The sequence below is a fragment of the Schistocerca nitens genome, chromosome 7, assembly GCF_023898315.1.
Source record: "Schistocerca nitens isolate TAMUIC-IGC-003100 chromosome 7, iqSchNite1.1, whole genome shotgun sequence".
NCBI classification, from domain to species: Eukaryota; Metazoa; Arthropoda; class Insecta; order Orthoptera; family Acrididae; genus Schistocerca; species Schistocerca nitens.
Genome location: NC_064620.1, coordinates 525193117 through 525215493, shown reverse-complemented (window position 1 = coordinate 525215493; position 22377 = coordinate 525193117). Strand labels below are relative to the sequence as shown.

Below are 22377 nucleotides of genomic sequence, written 5' to 3'. Positions count from 1 at the left end.
GGTTTATTTACAGAATGAGATTTTCACTGTGCAGCGGAGTGTGCGCTGATATGAAACTTCCTGGCAGATTAAAACTGTGTGCCCGACCGAGACTCGAACTCGGGACCTTTGCCTTTGGCGGGGAAGTGCTCTACCAACTGAGCTACCGAAGCACGACTCACGCCCGGTACTCACAGCTTTACTTCTGCCAGTACCTCGTCTCCTACCTTCCAAACTTTACAGAAGCTCTCCTGCGAAACTTGCAGAACTAGCACTCCTGAAAGTAGGGATATTGCGGAGACATGCCTTAGCCACACACAGCCTGGGGGATGTTTCCAGAATGAGATTTTCACTCTGCAGCGGAGTGTGCGCTGATATGAAACTTCCTGGCAGATTAAAACTGTGTGCCCGACCGAGACTCGAACTCGGGACCTTTGCCTTTCGCGGGCAAGTGCTCTGTGGCTAAGCCATGTCTCCGCAATATCCTTTCTTTCAGGAGTGCTAGTTCTGCAAGTTTCGCAGGAGAGCTTCTGTAAAGTTTGGAAGGTAGGAGACGAGGTACTGGCAGAAGTAAAGCTGTGAGTACCGGGCGTGAGTCGTGCTTCGGTAGCTCAGTTGGTAGAGCACTTGCCCGCCAAAGGCAAAGGTCCCGAGTTCGAGTCTCGGTCGGGCACACAGTTTTAATCTGCCAGGAAGTTTCAGGTTTATTTAATTCAGTTTGGAGGATTAAATACGAACGTGATATAACTTGAAGATAGTAAATTTCAGAGGATTTTATTGAGGCCCCTCGTATGTGAGTGCTCCCTGGAGCAATAATGTGAACTTCGTGCACTCAGGTCCTGTTGGGCCAGTTGGTGAACGTGATAACGGAAACCCAACGGAACTTAGTCCGCAAGTCTGGCGGCGATGAGAAGGTGGCTGCAGAAAGGTAGATGGCGTGAATGTACTCTCGTTGTTATTCCAGCAGGCTACAGCAGCTGCAGGTGCACAACCCCTTCCGGTGGCGAGGCTGTGCACTGACTCACAGCGTCCATGTTCCACAGCTGCGGCCAGGCGCCTATCTCCCTGCCCACGGCGAAGCGACGGGCTATGCGGCGCATTCTCAGGGCTTCAGAGTGATAGCTTGGCGGTGCTGACGCACCAGGAGCCGAATAGGCTGCTGGCGACCAATGTCACCGCGACACAACTGGCGGTGATCATCAAAGTCCGTAGTTCTTGGTGGCAGCGCAGAGCCTGGGCGACGCGGAGCCCCAGACCCCCGATGTTGGCGTGCAAGTGGCGGGATGACGGCAGTCCAGCGGATGCTGGAACGGTCCGAGAGCACGCCAGCAGCTGGTTACGGTCACCGGCTCGAATGTCACCCTGGTACTCACAAGGGAACCTCCCCATCGCACCCCCCTCAGACTTAGTTATAAGTTGGCACAGTGGATAGATCTTGAAAAACTGAACACAGATCACTCGAGAAAACAGGAAGAAGTTGTGTGGAACTATGAAAAAAATAAGCAAAATATACAAACTGAGTAGTCCATGTGCAAGATAGGCAACATCAAGGCTAATGTGGGCTCAGGAGCGCCGTGGTCCCGTGGTTAGCGTGAGCAGATGCTGAATGAGAAGTCCTTGGTTCAAGTCTCCCCTCGAGTGAAAATTTTACTTTTTTTATTTTCGCAAATTTATGATCTGTCCATTCGTTCATTGACGTCTCTGTTCACTGTAATAAGTTTGGTGTATGTGTTTTGTGACCGCACCGCAAAACCGTGCGATTAGTAGACGAAAGGACGTGCCTCTCCAATGGTAACAGAATACATTTGATCGCAAGGTCATAGGTCAACCGATTCCTCCACAGGAAAACACGTCTGATGTATTCTATTCGACACTGGTGACGGCATGTGCGTCACATGACATGAATATGTTGTCGACCCACTTAACTTGTACACTTGGCGAATGGGTAAAAAGATTCTTCTACCTTGCCCGATTTAGCTTTTCTTGTGGATGTGATAACCACTCCCAAAAAAAGTGATCGCATCGGACGGACAGATAATAATTGTCTGAAAATAAAAAATTAAACTTTTCACTTGAGGGAAGACTTGAACCAAGGGCCTCTCGTTCGGCAGCTGCTCACGCTAACGACAGGACCACGGCGCTCCTGAGCTGACATTAGCCTTGATGTTGCCTGTCCTGTGCATGGACTACTCAGTTTGTATATTTTGCTTTTTTTTCATAGTTCCACACAACTTCTTCCTGTTTTCTCGATTGATCTGTGTTTAGTTTTTCAAGGCCTGTCCACTGTGCCAACTTATAACTAAATCTGGGGGGGGGGGGGGTGCGATGGGCGTGTTCCCTTGTCAGGAACACTACGGATAAATAACGCCCCAGCGACTGTTTGGCTGTCTGGCGGCGGACGAATGCAGTGCTGGTTGCCGCACCGCTGCGTCGATGGCTCGTCACGAGAGCCTTACCACAGCTTGACAAAACGTGTGGCACTTTCACAAGTCAGCTGTGTCTTCAGCTGCGCGTCTTCTGACGGTGACTGGAATACTGTGCTCCGAATCTCCCTGATGTCACGGCGGTGCTGCAATACACTTCCGCTCTTCGCAAAAATCTGTCCGTGAATTCCGCGTGTTGTTTCTCCGACGAATGCTAGCTAAAACAGGCACTTAGGCACAATTGTTGCGCACTTCAAGTTTCTCTATAGTAGGAATAGTTCTAGTCACTGGCTAGTTCGGTCAACTACGCACAAGTCCCGTCCGGTCGCAGGTTCGAATCCTGCCTCGGGCATGGATGTGTGTGATGTCCTTAGGTTAGTTAGGTTCAAGTAGTTCTAAGTTCTAGGGGACTGATGACCATAGATGTTAAGTCCCATAGTGCTCAGAGCAATTTGAACCATTTGAACCACAAGTCCCGTCACATGGACACTACTATACCTTGTATACGCTATTACACTTGACTCCACTGGTTACTCTTGCCCACCATATTCACACTTCGGTCCACTTTGCAGATTCCACTCAAAGCTCCCTCCAAAATTTTCTTTGCTGTCCCTTTGAGTCTCAAGGCAAAACTAGTCCATGAATCACTTACATCCCGCGACATTCACTTGCCTGTTGGACAGCACTGTTGGGCAGCACTTGCCTGTTGGGCAGCTGAAGATAGCAAAACGAAAGCCAAAGTTTTAAATTCCACATTAGTCGTGGGAGCACCATATAATCACAAGTGTACCAGGTTATCATTGATACCTCCTATTAAAGTTCAAACATAGTAAACCCCTACGTAGAATTCTCTGTAGTATGACATAAAATAAGAGCTATATACACTGGTGTTCAGAATTAAAGCACAAAACGGAAGTTTTGCAAGCGTGCACACACACACACACACACACACACACACACACACACACACATTCCGAAAACTGATTAATGTGCTCAGTATGGAGTGGTATGGAGTGGGACCACCTGTGGCAGCAATACACTCCTGGCAATGACGGGGCATGCTGTGAATGATGTCATCAATCTCATGTAGAGGCAATAATCCCCATTCTTCCTGTGAGCTGCTTGGAGTTGTAGGAAAGTGGCTGCTGGATGCTGACGTGATGCAGCCCATGTCCCTAGTGCTTCCAAGGCATGCTCTGCGGGATTCAAATCGGGAGAGTAAGCAAGCCACACCATGCATGCAGTATCTTCCGTTTCCAAGAAAATATCAACCAACCATGCTGTGTAAAGTCGAGCTTTAACATTCATCAATATGGAGTCTGGACCCACAGCACCTCGCAACAACTGTAGATGAGGTCCCAAGAGCAACAGCTACCGTTACCCATTCATCCATACAACTTCATGAAGCGGTTTTTGAGTGGTCAACATTATCCCTACCCACACCATTAGGGAACCTCTTCGATATCGGTCACTTTCCACAATTTTCGGGTTCCAAAATCATGCTCCACTTTCTCTCCAGATGAAAATCCATCGAGTATCCCTCTCCAGACCAAATCGGGACTCGTCTATAAAAAGAACAGTGGCCCACTGTTCAACTGTCCAGGTGGAATGTTGACAACTCCACTCTATACATATCCCTCTGTGAAGACGCTATGGAGGTACACATACAGTTGGTCTCCAACAATGAAGGTCACTCTGCCGGAGCCCTCTGTACACTGTTCGCATCGATACAACATGTCCAGTGGATGATGGAGGGTCAGATACCAGTCGCCGTGCAGTACTAAGGCGATACCATCTTGCCCTTGCAGCCAAATAATGGTCATCTATTTCTGGTGTTATACGTGGTCTTCTAAATATAGTTTCAGTCTTTACAAACTGTCGACACATCGGAGAAGCAACAGAACGATTCACATTAAGAAATTGGGCCACATCGGTTTGCGACTGTCCTGCTTCCATTCTTCCTAAGGCCCTCCACTGCAGAGTGTCTGGTAGGTATCTTCTATGTGCCGTACTGCACCCTCTGTAACTGTACACACAAAGATTGTGGATGTGGGACCACCTGGCAAACAATATCCCATTCGTTAGGTTGTCCGTTGACCGGATTACCATCTTCCACGCAGAACACGATCGCACGAACATTGTAAGGTGTCAAACAAATAACATAATTTACACTGAATTCCTGAAACAATTCTGGTTAACTTAATATATCATGTAACATAGTTACGAATTTTATTGATAGGCAAAGTGAAGCCTATAGACAAACCGACATTTCGTGACTATAAACCACTAACACTCATACAAGTAACTGCATGCAAGTAATATGCAAGTAATTTTCCCAACCCGAGCTGCAAGACGTAGTTCCGAGAGAAAGGAGAATTTTACAATGGCACACCATCACGTGCGGCTGGAACCCTCGCCATGGGATACCTAACGGACACAGTGAGACCCTGCAAACACTGTTTAGGCAACCGTCAAAAGCAGCCTTGTCCCTGCGTTTAACAACGACCCTTAGGAAAGCCTTTCTACAGGAACACGGCCGGAGATTCCTAACGGTTTCGCCGACAAGAGAAGCGGTGAAAAGCTGGATTGCGAACTTCACACTTCTCTTACTACAGTTGACTTACTTGAAACTTTTAGCCGATCCTCTTCTCTGGATATGCGGCTGCGTCGATCTCCACAGCTTCTTCTCCGAAGAAATAATGCTGGTTAGAGGAATTAACAAATATTCTCTCTCTCACTAGAAATAACTCGGTAACCTCATACTTTCAGTTCAGTTCAGGTATATTTTCATCTCCACAAGTTTCACATAACCCTACAAAGTCTTGTAAGTCAACTACAACGACACCCGTTGGATACAAATGAACTTAATCACAATAGCCTGGTTTTAGCAGCCAAATAATTTATTGACGTCCCAAGCGTCTTGCGTCGTTCAGAGCTAAGATATGAAGTAAGATAAAAGTCTATAGTCAAGTATTATTTTTATACATCAATCACATTCACTAAAACAGCAAAGAGTAGCATTTAATTACTCCGTCTCCTCTCCTACAGCGTCTGTGGCGCTTGCGGCAAACACTTGTTGGTGCCGCTCGTCTGAGGATAAACGTCAATCCTGCACACACAGACATGCGTTGCACAGTAAATAGGCTCTCTCTCACACTTATCTTTAAAACATCGCGTGTTCGAGGCGGCAGAAGATCGAGTGGTTCCAGAATTTACGTGTAAATTCTCGAAGCACTACAGATTGCAGATAAAGATCTGGAGAAACCCAACTCAAAACATTGGTGACTCTCTGTAGCCACCTGCGCTAAAAACTCACATGAAAGGAAAACCTGTTTACCTCATTATTACGTAACAGAAGTTAAACTCGGACCTACAAAAGAAATGACGCCTGTGATAGGCTACAAAAACTCTAGTGGGTGGAGTTATAACATGTACGAATGCCCTGATTGGCCAGAAAGAAAACGCGTGCCACCAGCTTTGATATAGGCAAATTGTAGACATAGTAATTGGCTTATTCTCTTGCAGAAAATTGTCGAGTGTTTGAGAAAGGCGCTTTGCGCTGCACTGAGACGATTGCGAAAGCCATTATGTAAACACCTGTTCACAGGCTTGTCTTAACTCGTAAGGAGTTGAACTGCAAATACTCGTAATACGGAGAATTGCGCTGAGAACTGATAGTTAATGACAGCGAGCAATTTGGGGGGCAACAATGTATGCGCTATTCCAGCCAAATAGCATGTACCATGCCAACTAACTTATCTAGGGAATAAATAAGAGTCTCGGCTTCACTGAAGACGTAGGAAATGTATCAGACTGGTGTTAACAGTCGAGAGAGATTTAGAATAATTTCTCAGATACACAGCTCGTGGCGACAGCCGTCACTACCACCACCGACGCAAGGGAATCACACGCGCTTGCACTACGCTGGCAAGTGATATTCAGTTGACACTCAGAACTGCGGTGGTCTCCATCTCTCCTAATTTTCGTACATTCAGCCACAACCTGTAGTTAAACAAATTCACAACTGTGCGGCTTAACTGAAGCAGAAACGCGAGATGTCCGATCTAATAAAAAGGATCGATCAGCCACTGTAGAGTTATGAATTGTTTTAATTGTGTACTTCTTTTTGTTTGCTCTTTACCAAACGCCCGTCAGTTTGTGTTTTTTCGTTGTCCACTTTAGAGTAATTGATATATCTGGCCCCAATTATATTTAAGTTGAAACTTCCTGGCAGATCAAAACTGTGTGCCCGACCGAGACTCGAACTCGGGACCTTTGCCTTTCGCGGGCAAGTGCTCTACTAAGTTTGGAAGGTAGAAGACGAGATACTGGCAGAAGTAAAGCTGTGAGTACCGGGCGTGAGTCGTGCTTCGGTAGCTCAGTTGGTAGAGCACTTGCCCGCGAAAGGCAAAGGTCCCGAGTTCGAGTCTCGGTCGGGCACACAGTTTTAATCTGCCAGGAAGTTTCATATCAGCGCACACTCCGCTGCAGAGTGAAAATCTCATTCTGGTTCTATATTTAAGTTGTTTGTATTTTTATCGATGCCCAGACATGGTCATCAACCATATTACCATTAAATAAATCTTCATAACTAAAATCTAAGATTTTCATTTTTGCTAATATATAGGTATCCCTGAACCCGTACACTAATTTCTGTTAGCAATAACGTTTCCTTTACAGGGAGTGTAGTGGAATCGGCAAGGAGATCATTGTCTGATTACATCACTGTACGTACTGCTGCACTCTTCTGAACTCTGCAGGCGAGAGATGGTATTTTCCTACCTTGCAGGCCATAAGTTGAACACCAGATTCCTAAAACACTCACAGAGCGTCATTGCGCAACGGTGGTAGGAAGATAAATCAGAACCAGTCTCCCACGTGTTAGAACATCTGTTGACAGTTTGATTATATCGTGAGTTAGACACAAGATGGGAAATAGCTGTTTGTTGCTTTAATTCTGGACGCTAGTGTATGTAATACAACCTGCCGCCTTACACCGTTTATTGCATTAGGGACGTACATCGTCAGCGTTAGCAGTGGGGACTCGGCGTGGCTCTATCTACAGTAGCTGGTCAGTAGAGATGTGAGCGCTGCGCTGCCGGTCAGCAATGTAACTGCACTGGTATGTTTGTGTTGGCCGTCTGCTGCAGCAAACCGTGGCAGCCCCGCGCTATCCGGTTCCAGGAAAGCCCGTTATTGCTGTCGGCTGGCGGCCAGGGCGCTTTGCAGCGCCGCCGATTCCATTACGGCGCGCTTCGAAAGTTCCGCGCCGAGTTGGTCGCTTCAAAGAGCTACCCGCTAAATGCGCGCGCCAGCAGCCAAGTCATACACTGAAGCGGTCAGGGTGGCAGGGCTCTGGGCAGCGTATGCATTACTGTGGAGGCGTGGAAAACCGAGTACAGGTACCGCCGTGACTGCGCTGCAAGTTTGTGTAATTACGTAGATTTTAACGCAATACTGCGCTGCTACTTTGTCGGTAAAGTGCCCTAGCAGAATGCAGCAGACAGCTAGAGAAGTAATTAGGTATGAAACGTACGGGAATTAAACTTCCACTTCTCTGGGTGTGGGACAAACGATGTGTAGTACCACTGCTTGTTGGTGGAGACACAGTGGTCTCGTACATATTTGATCAAACAGAGGAAATATTTGAACATGTTGAGTAGAAGGATGAATTAATAACGACGGTACCTTTCTACTCCCATTCATTCGTTATACAGCTTTCTTTCAGTTCTGCGTAGTCATAATTATCATATTATTCCCCATAGTGAAAGTAAAAAACCTAAACTCAGAACTTTCTTAGCCGTTTATATTTCGAATGTAATTTATTTATTCGACAGGTTTCGGCGTTTCACTTCAGGTTCCCTGAACGACATGTAGGAAGAATCCAACCTCATGTGCGATCGAAATAGTTGCCAATGTTCAGTAAATTCTATCTGTGAACCTATTTTTCAACAACGCGATCCCTTCGTTCGTTCAATTGATTCTTCAGGTGGTGAACGAAACGGTCGCGTTATGGAGAAAGAAGTTTATGGATACCAGTTACTGCACATGAGATTAGGTTATTTCTACACAAGCCGGCCGGAGTGGCCGAGGGGTTCTAGGCTCTTCAGTCTGGAACCCCGCGACCGCTACGGTCGCAGGTTCGAATCCTGCCTCGGGCATGGATGTGTGTGATGTCCTTAGGTTAGTTAGGTTTAAGTAGTTCTAAGTTCTAGGGGACTGATGACCTCAGCTGTTAAGTCCCATACTGCTCAGAGCCATTTTTTTCTTCCTGCACATTGGTCAGGGGACCTGAAGACGGCGTAATGAAACGCCGAAACTGGTCACATAAATAAATTACGTTCGAAATATAGACGGCTCAAGGCGTTTTGATTTTAGATTTTATATTGATCAGCGGAAGTCCCTCAACCATGCTGTACAAGATGGCCTTACAGAGACTTAAAGTGAAAGTCGTCGCCTCCGCAAACAATAAATTACAACAGATATTAATTGACCCTGTATGCAATAAAATAGATAAATTATAATATTCAGGAATATGCTAATGACATGCAAAACATGCTCAAGTTTCTACATATGGGAGAGCAAATGTTATTTTCATATGTGAGACACTCAATATACGAGGTGCATTCAAGTTCTAAGGCCTCCGATTTTTTTTCTAATTAACTACTCACCGAAATCGATGAAACTGGCGTTGCTTCTCCACGTAATCGCCCTGCAGACGTACACATTTCTCACAACGCTAACGCCATGATTTCATGACAGCGGCGAAGGCTTCTTTAGGAGTCTGTTTTGACCACTGGAAAATCGCTGAGGCAATAGCAGCACGGCTGGTGAATGTGCGGCCACGGAGAGTGTCTTTCATTGTTGGAAAAAGCCAAAAGACACTAGGAGTCAGGTCAGGTGAGTAGGGAGCATGAGGAATCACTTCAAAGTTGTTATTACGAAGAAACTATTGCGTAACGTTAGCTCGATGTGCGGGTGCGTTGTCTTGGTGAAACCGCACACGCGCAGCCCTTCCCGGACGTTTTTGTTGCAGTGCAGGAAGGAATTTGTTCTTCAAAACATTTTCGTAGGATGCACCTGTTACCGTAGTGCCCTTTGGAACGCAATGGGGAAGGATTACGCCCTCGCTGTCCCAGAACATGGACACCATCATTTTTTCAGCACTGGCGGTTACCCGAAATTTTTTTGGTGGCGGTGAATCTGTGTGCTTCCGTTGAGCTGACTGGCGCTTTGTTTCTGGATTGAAAAATGGCATCCACATCTCATCCATTGTCACAACCGACGAAAAGAAAGTCCCATTCATGCTGTCGTTGCACGTCAACATTGCTTGGCAACTTGCCACACGGGCAGCCATGTGGTCGTCCATCAGCATTCGTGGCACTCACCTGGATGACACTTTTCGCATTTTCAGGTCGTCATGCAGGATTGTGTGCACAGAACCCACAGAAATGCCAACTCTGGAGGCGATCTGTTCAACAGTCATTCGGCGATCCCCCAAAACAATTCTCTCCACTTTCTCGATCATGTCGTCAGTCCGGCTTGTGTGAGCCCGACGTTGATTCGGTTTGTTGTCACACGATGTTCTGCCTTCATTAAACTGTCGCACACACGAACGCACTTTCGACACATCCATAACTCCATCACCACATGTATCCTTCAACTGTCGATGAATTTCAATTGGTTTCACACCACGCAAATTCAGAATACGAATGATTGCCCGCTGTTCAAGTAAGGAAAACGTCACCATTTTAAGTATTTAAAACAGTTCTCATTCTCTCCGCTGGCGGTAAAATTCCATCTGCCGTACGGTGCTGCCATCTCTGGGACGTATTGACAATGAACGCGGCCTCATTTTAAAACAATGCGCATGTTTCTATCTCTTTCCAGTCTGGAGAAAAAAAATCGGTGGCCTTAGAACTTGAATGCACCTCGTATCAACTGTTACACACAAGACTAGTTCACAATATCAGCCACAGCAACGTAAAAAACAACAACATGAGACATTCTTTCACAAACATAGAACAAGATCTGAAGACACTCCATCTCTTTCATAAATGAAGCACAATAGATGTAATGGAGAGGCTAGACATTTTTTTTAAAGTCAGGACAAAAAATTCTCAGTGGCAAGCTTGACAGAGAATCGATAAATTTCTTCAACGATAAATTTCTTCAAATGTTTTTCCCTTTTTCTAACTCTAATTAATCCATAAACACGTTCATTTCTTGCATTCCGCCAATATACACGTGAAAAGTTCTATTAGCTCGTCGGTAGAACTTTCTTGTGTGTCAATATGCCGTCAGATTTGAATCGTTAATAACTACGAGACAGAAATGATCGTATGGCATTGTTGGCCGGGAGGCTACATGTGGGGAAGTTCGGCCCTCGTATTGCAAGTCCTTTTTAGTTGACGCCACTTCGGCGACTTGCGAGTCAATGATGATAGACACACAACACCCAGTCATCACGAGGTAGAGAAAATCCCTGACCCTGCCGGGAATCGAACCCGGGACCCCATGCGTAAGAAGCGAGAACGCTACCGCAAGACCACGAGACTATGAATGCGTAAATAATGATTGAACGGACAATGGGTGGAGCGTCTCTATACATGTTTCTCGTGCAGCGGAAGGTTAGCCTGTGACGTCAACGTACCAGTGTAGGCGCATGCGTGATATTGTTTCGCATTAGTTTTGTGTAAACTTATAAACTGGTGTAGCGTGGGATACTGATCCTGGCGTTATTCTAAAGAGCTTTCGGAGCACTACTAGAACCCAAAGTGAGGCAACAAAAATATTTCCCGAAGTATAAATGAAAATAGGTAATTAATAGAACATTACAGAATAATGAAATATGTAATTTCATGTGGCTCGTTATCATATAAAACGCAGATCGATATCTCGCGTCGAAAGAAATCCAAAAATTCTAAGTGCAAAGCGAATGCAAAAGCTACGACACCATCGTAACCTACATGACAGAGCTTCGCGAAGCGATTGCTCTGCTGACCCATCGGGTATACATAGGACAGCGAGAGTTCGATCTTGTGTTTTATCTATTCTATAACACTTGTGCTACTCTGTGTAGCCACTGTATTAAACAGATTCATAATTAAATTAGATATAAATATGAAACATCTGTTATGAAGTTATCCCGACGTTATCACAAACATTCTAAGGCGTGGAAATGAACTGCACACGTAGATTTGATTCCTTTTTGCCACAAAAAATTTAAAAATGCAGTTGGAGCATATTTGATCATTTAAGTAGTCATTGGCGTTACTGATAAAAGTTAAAAGGGACAGTTGTGTGAAAATAATGTAACCCATAAAAAATGGAACGTCTCTGATTATGTACAACAGTTTGGGAAGCAACAATTTTGTAACACCTTTGTACAATGTTTTGATCTTACGTAAACAAACAGTGCGAGTAATTGTTTGCGCGTGTGTGAATTACTGCACGTTGAAGAAGATACAATTCCTGTAAGCAGATACACAAGAAGTCATATTTTCTAATATTATTGTATAAAAATGCGAACATTTACATTTTCCGATGACAGTAAAACTGTAAGAAGAGGGCTCCAGGGCAAGACAAGCAGGGCAAAAGACAAGCAGACATCACATACAGTAACAATGTATTTGCACATGAAAATAGGAATAAATTTCTGAAACGCGTCGTATTATGCATGTCAAAATATAACTGCAGCGGTGTTTTATTTGTTAGATTGTAGTTACCAAGGACTGAATGTTCCCTAGTTCGTTTCGCCATCAAACCACTTGCTTCGGTCGTATCCTCGTGGATCGCCCAATGTTCCTTCTTCCGTGTTCCGACTTGTGATTCTGACCGTATTCATTTCTGTCCCTGGTTTATTATCTATTCGTTATGGTTAAATATATTTAGTTCCAGCCCACCGTCTTCTCCTTCCATTCAATATGATATAGACCACTTCGATTCTAAGATATCTCATTTCTACTCTTGCTGCCTGTTTCTTTAGTGTTCAGAACTCACTTTCTTAGACCAGTATTGCCACTGTTGATTAGGTCCCCAGTTTTAGTGCTAAGTTTATCGCTATCTCATTTCTGCTACTACTCATTATTTTCGTCGCTATCCAAGTTATTTGCTCATTAGGCTATTCATTCTGTTCAATATGACCTGTAATTTCTACTCACTTCCTTAATATCCCGCCGGCCGCGGTGGCCGTGCGGTTCTGGCGCTGCAGTCCGGAACCGCGGGGCTGCTACGGTCGCAGGTTCGAATCCTGCCTCGGGCATGGGTGTGTGTGATGTCCTTAGGTTAGTTAGGTTTCAGTAGTTCTAAGTTCTAGGGGACTTATGACCTAAGATGTTGAGTCCCATAGTGCTCAGAGCCATTTGAACCATTTGAACCTTAATATCCTGCTGCTTTGAACTTTAATACCAATATGGAATTTTTCTATTATTTCTATAGTAACTCCTTCGATGTACATGCTCAACAATAGGAGAGACATTGCATCTCTGCATTAGACTAATTATTAAGCAGGTCACATCTTTCTTCGTCTTTCATTCTTTTTGATCTGTCTTCATTATTGCGTATAGTGCTAATTATGCGTTATTTGCTACTCATTAGACCAATTTTTCTGAGAATTTAAAACATCTCTCACCGTTTTTCATTGTAGAATGCGTGTTCTAAGTCAGTGCACTGTAGTCCATTATAAAGCGAAATGTAAGAGCTGTATGTTGGTGGGTTCACTTTTCATCAAATCATACTAACCTCAGTTTTCTTTTTCAGTATTTTATATGTTATTCTTATCAACGACTTGCGTTGTCTGACAGATCCTTAATGTTCTTTTCCATTCTTCTGTTTGTTATTCTTTGTAGCACTATGGATGCATGAGCTGTTAAACTGAGCTTGGAAAAGGATGTCCACTGTGATAATAATTTGGTAGAGAAATTTTGCTTTTATTGGACAATCTTTCAGATTTTATTTGTTATAGCCTAAAAAGTAAACTACAACTTTATTGAAACAATATTATCCTTTAACAACATCATGTTGTTCTCAGAATCTGATTTAAAGAATTAAATATCTGAGAAAAATAAATATATTGCACTTCAATTTCTAAACATCTGCAAATGGTACAAATTAGGAATGTGGCATATAAATACATCTACATTTATACTCCGCAAGCCACCCAACGGTGTGTGGCGGAGGCCACTTTACGTTCCACTGTCATTACCTCCCTTTTCTGTTCCAGTCGCGTATGGTTCGCGGGAAGAACGACTGCCGGATAGCCTCCGTGAGCGCTCGAATCTCTCTAATTTTACATTTGTGATCTCCTCGGGAGGTATAAGTAGCGGGAAGCAATGTATTCGAGTCCGCATCTAGAAACGCACCCACTCGAAACCTGGACAGCAAGCTACACCGCGATGCAGAGCGCCTCTCTTGCAGAGTCTGCCACTTGAGTTTGCTAAACATCTCCGTAACGCTATCACGTTTACCAAATAACCCTGTGATGAAACGCGCCGCTCTTCTTTCGATCTTCTCTATCTCCTCTGCCAACCCGACCTCGTACGGATCCCACACTGATGAGCAATACTCAAGTATAGGTCGAACGAGTGTTTTGTAAGCCACCTCCTTTGTTGATGGACTACATTTTCTAAGGACTCTCCCAATGAATCTCAACCTGGCACCCGCCTTACCAACAATTAATTTAATATGATCATTCCACTTCAAATCGTTCCGCACGCATACTCCCAGGTATTTTACAGAAGTAACTGCTACCAGTGTTTGTTACACTATCATATAATCATAGAAAAATGATTATTCTTTCTATGTATACGCAATACATTACATTTGTCTATGGTGAGGGTCAGTTGCCACTCCCTGCATCAAGTGCCTATCCGCTGCAGATCTTCCTGCATTTCACTGCAATTTTCTAATGCTGCAAGTTCTCTGTATACTACAGCATCATCCGCGAAACGCCGCATGGAGCTTCCGACACTGTCTACTAGGTCACTTATATATATTGTGAAAATCAATGGTCCCATAACACTCCCCTGTGGCACGCCAGAGGTTACTTTAACGTCTGTAGACGTCTCTCCATTGAGAACAACATGCTGTGTTCTGTTTGTTAAAAACTCTTCAATCCAGCCACACAGCTGGTCTGATATTCCGTAGGCTCTTACTTTGTTTCTATGTAATCTATGTCCCTGGGCTAGTCTAAATTTAAGAGGATGTTCCATATTTTAGTTTTTACATCGCTAGTTGCGGCGACTGCAGTATAACTGTTTCACATATTTTGACATTACTGCACACTTTACAATGATCCACATCTTTCATTTCACGCATCAGATCATTTCTTTCATTCAGTCTTCCTCACATAACTGGCAGCGGTCCTCTGTTCGACGAATGAGCTTCTGTGATGGGTACCCTACAGGCTCGAAAACGCTTTGCACAGGTTTAGCGGCAGTTCTAGATTTCTTCTCCTGTTTTTTCGCTTCAGCCTATTATAGTTGCTTCTGTGTTGAAATTATGAGGTAATCCGTTTCGCTCTGCAGTGTTGAAGGTTTCTTAAGTCCGGCATGCTTAAACTCAACATAATGTCTGGCGTGAGGTCGAATTAGTTGAGCGCGGGCGCAAGATTGCAGTTCCTCGGTCGCTTGCACTGTGGCTTGGTGCGGGCCCGCCCGCCGCCGGCGCGCCGGAAGGCACGGAATCTCGCTCCAAGGCGTATCACTTCTGGTCGGGAGTGCCGACGACAGGCGTCATATTGGGAACTGATTCGTCATACGTAGCCTCTCCTTCCGAAGTGGCTGTTTTCGCCTTCCCGTGGTGCCAGACGTCAAGCTCGGAATTTCTCGGGCGCACCCGGATGTTGGCTTGCGTCAAAAGGGAGAGCTGCGACCCAACCCGATGCGAAAACGAAGGGTGCGTGCCACGGGGGGAGCTGTGTCGAGGGACCAAAGAACAGTCCCTTGGGGTGGATGGTTGAGCGGGGCTGCTAGGCTGCAGGGGGTGTTGCTCAATCTGTGTGCGACCCCTCTGTGATGGGCGACTGCTGCTCCTCTCCCTCTCTGCGCAGAGCACAGAATACCAGGTGCACTGCATGCCGGCTACCTCGTTTGTTGGCGTGGGATGTCGGCGCGAGTCGGCAACGTCGCTTCACCGCGCCCGTGGGTAACCGGGGCGTGTTCTGCTAAACCCAAGAGGTGGTGACGTCGCCTGGGCCAGGTTAGCTGGGTCCAGACTGCTGAACGACTGGGTGACCGAGTAGGAGTGGGTCCCCGGCCGAGAGGTGGAAGCTCGGGCAAGTAAGCGGGGAAGGGCGAGCTGTGCATCCACTTCTCTGGAGTACGGGGTGTACGTGCCAAGGAGTCCTGGGTGAAATCACCGATGACGGGGCCACTAAGGGGAACCAGTACATTGGCAACAGTGTGCTGAACCCGGCAGCTCAGGCTCATCTGCACTCATCATGGCTGAACAAGAGGCGAGTGACTCGAGTGTGCTTTCGAGGGCATCGATGCTTACTGTTCCTACCTCAGAAGGGAACCTCCCCATCGCACTCCCCTGAGATTTAGTTATAATTTGGGACAGTGGATAGGCCTTGAAAAACTGAACACAGATCCATCGAGAAAACAGAAAGAAGTTGTGTGGAACTATGAAAAAAATAAGCAAAATATACAAACTGAGTAGTCCATGCGCAAGATAGGCAACATCAAGGAGCTTAGGAGCGCCGTGGTCCCGTGGTTAGCGTGAGCAGCTAGGGATCGAGAGGTCCTTGGTTACGTTTTCCCTGGAGTGAAAAGTTTAATTTTTTTATTTTCAGACAATTATCAAAGTTCAGACACTCACACATAATCAACTTCGCTCTCCAAAATTCCAGGACATGTTCAGATTTACTTGGACATATGCAGGATTTGACAGTCTACACACAGAAAAATTAGAAAACGTTAAAAACATAGTTTTGACAGAGCACAGGGAAAACTATGCGACTGTGAAACAGTTGCATTAATTTGTTGCAGTTTATGTGAGAAACTCTTATGTTTTCATCACTTTTTAGGGGTGATTATCATATCCACAAGAAAACCTAAATCGGGCAAGGTAGAAGAAATTTTTACCCATTCGCCAAGTGTACAAGTTAGGTGGGTCGACAACATATTCCTGTCATGTGACGCACATGCCGTCACCAGTGTCGTGTAGAATATATCAGACGTGTCTTCCTGCGGAGGAATCGGTTGACCTATGACCTTGCGATCAAATGTTTTCGGTTCCCATTGGAGAGGCACGTCCTTTCGTCTACTAATCGCATTGTTTTGCGGTGCTGTCGCAAAACACAGACAATAAACTTATTACAGTGAGCAGAGATGTCAATGAACGAACGGACAGATCATAACTTTGCGAAAATAAAGAAAGTAAACTTTTTACTCGAGGGAAGACTTGAACTAAGGACCATTCGATCCTCAGCTGCTCACGCTAACCACGGGACCACGGCGCTCCTGAGCTCAGACTCTCCTTGATGTTGCTTATCTTGCTTATGGACTACTCAATTTGTATATTTTGCTTATTTTTTTCATAGTTCCACACAACTTCTTCCTGTTTTCTCGATTTATCTGTGTTCGGTTTTTCAAGGCCTGTCCACTGTGCCAACTTATAACTAAATCTGAGGGGGGTGCGATGGGCAGGTTCCCTTGTCAGAAGAGGCCCTGGGACAGAATGAAGAAACCGTTTTTGAGAGACATACTAGAATTAGTCAAATATTAGAGTCTAATGTTAAGATCGGGAAAATTAGCCACGCAGCAGTCCTGGCAATCAAAAACGAGCTCGCTGCCTGGGCTATCGCTAGCGGAGTTACAAAAAGAGAATGAGCGACTGCGTCAGCAACCAGACAAAATATGGGCTGGAGTGGCCGAGCAAGCAGCCACTGAGACACAGACGACCAAGGAAACAGTTGCTAAAATATCCAAAAAAAGACCGGGCACGGCGGTCGTCCTGAGACCCCTGCCCGGTCAGGATATTAAAAAGTTGCAGGACATTTTCACTACCACTATAGACCCTAAGAAAGACAAAATTAAAATAAATAAAGTAAAGGCGACCAAACACGTGGTCATAGTAGATGTTGCCAGTGAGGAAGGTAGGAAAAAAATCTTGACTTATTCAAAACTGAACGAATCTATAATGTGTGAGCCACCCAAAAATCGGAACCCTCTGGTAATCCTTTATGATGTACCAGTCACACTGAAAGATAATGACATTTATGAGACAATGTATCAACAAAATTTCGAAGACATGAACTGGGATACATTCAAAAACGAGTTCAAGCTACATTTCAAAACTGGGCCCCGGGAAGGCGATGTCAAATATCACGTTGCCGAGGTCTCTGGGAAAATATGGCGTAGGCTCACCACCATTGGCAGGATTTGTATAGGCTTCCACGCCATCAATCTCTGGGATTATTTAGTAGTTCCCCGATGCCACAACTGTGGCGACTTAGACCATGTGAACAGGCACTTGAATGCAAGCCGGCTTGCTCCAGGTGTGGGTCTGAAGATCATGTAAGAAAAAGTTGTAGCAGAGCTGGGGTAAGCATCCCCCGCGCACGAAGAGGTAAGAAAACCTGCAACACCACCGGAAGAAATTACCCTACCTACAGGATATTGGAGCAAAGGCTTATTGCCCGAATTGATTATGGCTGCGGCTACACCTCTACACAGAAAGCCTAGGAGAAAGTCCCCGAGCAAAAGGTTGACGGATGCGATGAGACTAACAAGATTTAGGGAATTTCTTCAAAAGTTCACCAAGTTACAAACTTCTACAGTGGTAATGAAAGATGTATGTGTACAAACAGATACCATCCGTGACCAATGCAGCTTGTTAGAATGAAATTACAATGAAATGAATACCCTTAACTGCATACAGTCGTTGATATAAGTCATAGAGGATAGTTGAAAATGTGTGCCCCGACCGGGACTCGAACCCGGGATCTCCTGCTTACATGGCAGACGCTCTGTCCATCTTTTTTTTCATTCATTTTGTTCGGCATTGTTCGCTGTATTTGGTCTGGGTGGCCGTCACAAGACATCCGAAGAGTTGATCATTGATTACTTTACTCAGTTTTTTTTTTTTATTGCAGAGGGCGAGCAGTCCTATGACCGAACACGCAGAGCTACCGTGCCGGCTGAAATGATGATGATTAGGACAACACAACACCCAGTCCCTGAGCGGAGATCCATCTGAGCCACCAAGGACACAAAGGATAGTGCGACTGCAGGGACTTATCTCTGGCACACCTCTCGTGAGACTCACATTCGCAACTTATTGTCCTGCACTATATTCATACTGCCCCTGTCCAACATACTCATTACTCGTGGCTTCACTGCCGATTCCCATTAGAATTCGGGCACTCTTGGTGCTTCCGCACAGAAGAAAATGGTGAAATGGCCGATGAGCCTTAACTATATACATGTAGTCCGGACATGTCCGAAAGAACAGATTCCATCTTCGTATATATATGAACGACGTGCTAGAGGTGCCTACGCATACGACCTCCTCCTGCTGGTTGGCCGTCGTAGCCGCGAAGACTTATAGCCGAAAGTGGAAAGGGCTATATCTGACTACATGGTGCCATAAAGCTAAACTGACACTAGCGCCAAGCAAGCCCACGTATCTGCTATTAAAAGGACAACTCGTAAGAAACCCGACCGTTAGAATTAACGGCTCACCAGTTCTTCGGCGCCCGTTTTCTAGGTGTATTCGTTGACAAGATGTGGAACTATGTGTCACACATTGATATAGTAACAAAAATATCTTTGGAAACGCCAAAAAAGCTAATTGGGATTGGTCACAAACGTTTCCACTCCCACCCGAACTAATGAAATTATATCATAATATTATCCTAACTTCAATTGTAGGATATGGGTCCAGGGTCTGGGCACACAGGCTCACGACGGTCATGCACGCCATGGTCGTAAGAAGGGTGCAGCGAAACATGCTCCTGCGCTCGGTAGGGGCATACATAACAACTCCTTGGGGGGGGGGGGGGGATTTGCTAGTACTAATGGGACTCTGTCCCCTTGACATAAGAATTAGAGAACAGGTAACCTGGTATTGGGTGAAGAAAGAGAAGAGGGAAAAAATAAGTGAAATAATGGGGCTTTATGTCGGGGATAAATCTGGAATCAAAAGAAGGTGGGAAGAATTATGGCAGGAGCAGTGGGAAAATGATGAAGCGGGGCGAAGAACATATGAGTTTTTGCCAAACATCAAGGCGCTCTTACAGCTCTTTAAACCAACCAGAGGACTGCAGCACTTTCTTACTGGACATGGACCCTACCCGGCATACCTATGCCGGTTTGGGAAGTGTGCTACATCACTGTGTGACTGTACAAGACACACCGGACCAGGTGCTGTATGAGTGTCCCCTCTTCGACGATTTTCAGGTCAACTCAGGTAACAACTTACCAGTCATGACACTCACCACCTGCTCAGGCAAGAGTTCTCAAAGAATTCCTAAGGAACAACCGACAGTAATCAATACCCGAATTAGACTCCGTGCACCTGTCATGTTCCGCCGGGGCGTGGACTTGGCCAGCCGCTTCATGGCTAGGACACGACATGTCTCGAATTAGGGGGGAGGGTGTACATTTCTTACCGATTGTGACACGCACTGATAATGATTGTAAATATAAGAGTTAGGTTAGATGTAGGAGGATAAGATAGGACAACTCAAAGGGTTAGCACTGCAGTGATTCTAACGTCTTGGGTCAGCCCAGTGCCAGGGGCATGCACACGGGGATTAGCTCGGTAGGCACTGCCGGCGACATAGGTTTGCAACACGCTGGCACACCTGTAAAGCTGCAGGTAGTGCTGATTAGCTTAAGTATAGATAAAGCAAAAAGAAGAAAGAGCCGTCGTGAGTTAGCCACAACAAACCAGTGAAACTTCCTGGCAGATTAAAACTGTGTGCCGGGCCGAGACTCGAACTCGGGACCTTCGCCTTTCGGGGGCATGTGCTCTAACAACTGAGCCACCCAAGCACGACTCACGCCCCGTCCTCACAGCTTTACTTCTGCCAGTAACTCGTCTCCGACCTTCTCTTCTGCGAACCTTGCAGAACTAGCACACCTGAAAGAAAGGATATTGCGGAGACATGGCTTAGCCACAGCCTGAGGGATGTTTCCAGAATGAGATTTTCACTCTGCAGCGGAGTGTGCTCTCATATGAAACTTCCTGGCAGATTAAAACTGTGTGCTGGGCCGAGACTCGAACTCGGGACTTTGCCTTTTGCGGGCAAATGCTCTACCAACTGAGCCACCCAAGCACGACTCACGCCCCGTCCTCACAACTTTACTTCAGCCAGTACCTCGTCTCTTACCTTCCAAACTTTACAGAAGCTCTCATGCGAACCCCGCAGAAATAGCACTCCTGAAAGAAAGGATATTGCGGAGACATGGCTTAGCCACAGCTTGGGGGCTATTTCTAGAATGAGATTTTCACTCTGCAGCGGAGTGTGCGCTGATTTGAAACTACCTCGCAGATTAAAACTGTGTTGGTAGAGCACTTTCCCGCAAAACGCAAAGGTCCCGAGTTCGAGTCTCGGCCCGGCACACAGTTTTACGAGTAATTTGCCAGGAAGTTTCATATCAGCGCACACAGCGCTGCAGAGTGAAAATCTCATTCTGACAACTTACCAGTAACCAATAAACACATAGCATAGAGCAAAAGTAAATTATAAATGCCCATAGTAGATAATTAGTAGTAGTACTAACATGCCTATAGTATTAGTAAATTACGCTGCAGTAACTGTAATACAAATGTAAATTTAGGACCCACTAATGTAGTTAGGTAGTGGGTTAATATCTATCATTGCAGTTATTTTGAATAAAGAATTTTAAAAAAATGCTTAACATAATCTCTTCAAGTGTAAAAAGGTCGAAGATTCACGTATGTTGGAAATGATCTGAGATCAGAGTGTTATTACCGTGGTCAATTGTAGACGGCCTTTAACTAACGTTTACCAAACAATATTCCAAAAACTAGAACTATAGTCCTCACTAATAGGACATACGGTACATTATACAATTTTCCAAACAACTGTGTAGACAACAATATTGTACAGGTCGCGACATAGGCTATACCCTATACATTTTCTGAAACAACACTTGTGTTCACAACAGTACTGTAGAAGCCGGGAGTGAATGACCTCTGGAGGTGGGCTGTGGAACTAGGTTGTTAGTGAAGCCATTTGTTCGCCACCCCGGGTGGAGTGGCAATGTATCGGTGGGCAGATTCAGTGTTGCTATATCTCCAGATCGAAATAAGTTAAACATTTCCTTAAAAACAAGTGTGTTATTGTTCAGTTTTATTTTTTCAATAATTATACAGCGTAACGCACTAGCATGATTTTATTATCTTAAGTAAAACAAACAATTCACTGTGAATGTATGACATTATTTGAGTTTTTAAAGCGTCTATCGTTAGTCACAAAAATGTATTTTAATAAACATCTTCATGTCAGTTTCTTTTGCACAACTTTCTTTTTCTTACGATAAAAATATAAATAATATTTCTGCTAGGTACTAACAGGGGAAACTTTACAATACCCACATTGTAAGATTAGTTTATTTCTTACACTTAACAAACTGCTACGCTGAATAGAAACTCTGTGTACCCATTCTCATTTCAGTCACTAACACACTACCAGTAAAGCGTAAAACTTCAGATTAATCCTGCATAAATCAAAGGCTTCATTGAACCCCTTTATTATTATAAAGTTGCGTTACTTGGCTGATGTCAAATATACTGCAACAACATTTCAAGTAATGCTTTCAAGTACTAGTATTTCGTAATTATATTTTTTGGTGTTGTGTATGTGTATGCTGATAAGCCCAGAACACACACCAGAAGAGCTTCACTTTGTTTTGTTGTGCTCTTGAGTTATATCTACAAATACATTTCCATGGGATATTAAAGAGCGTGGTGAAATCTCAGTAAAACGAAAATAATTTTT

General features: G+C 44.9%; 2 non-coding genes across 2 annotated transcripts; one reads left to right on the top strand and one right to left on the bottom strand.

Annotated features, from left to right (window-relative positions):
• Positions 1 to 578: 578 nt before the first annotated feature.
• Positions 579 to 653, top strand: Trnaw-cca (transfer RNA tryptophan (anticodon CCA)). The gene has a single exon. It is a non-coding gene; the product is annotated as a tRNA-Trp (tRNA).
• A 19962-nt stretch (positions 654 to 20615) lies between these two features.
• On the bottom strand, positions 20616 to 20689 carry Trnal-caa (transfer RNA leucine (anticodon CAA)). The gene has a single exon. It is a non-coding gene; the product is annotated as a tRNA-Leu (tRNA).
• Positions 20690 to 22377: the final 1688 nt, after the last annotated feature.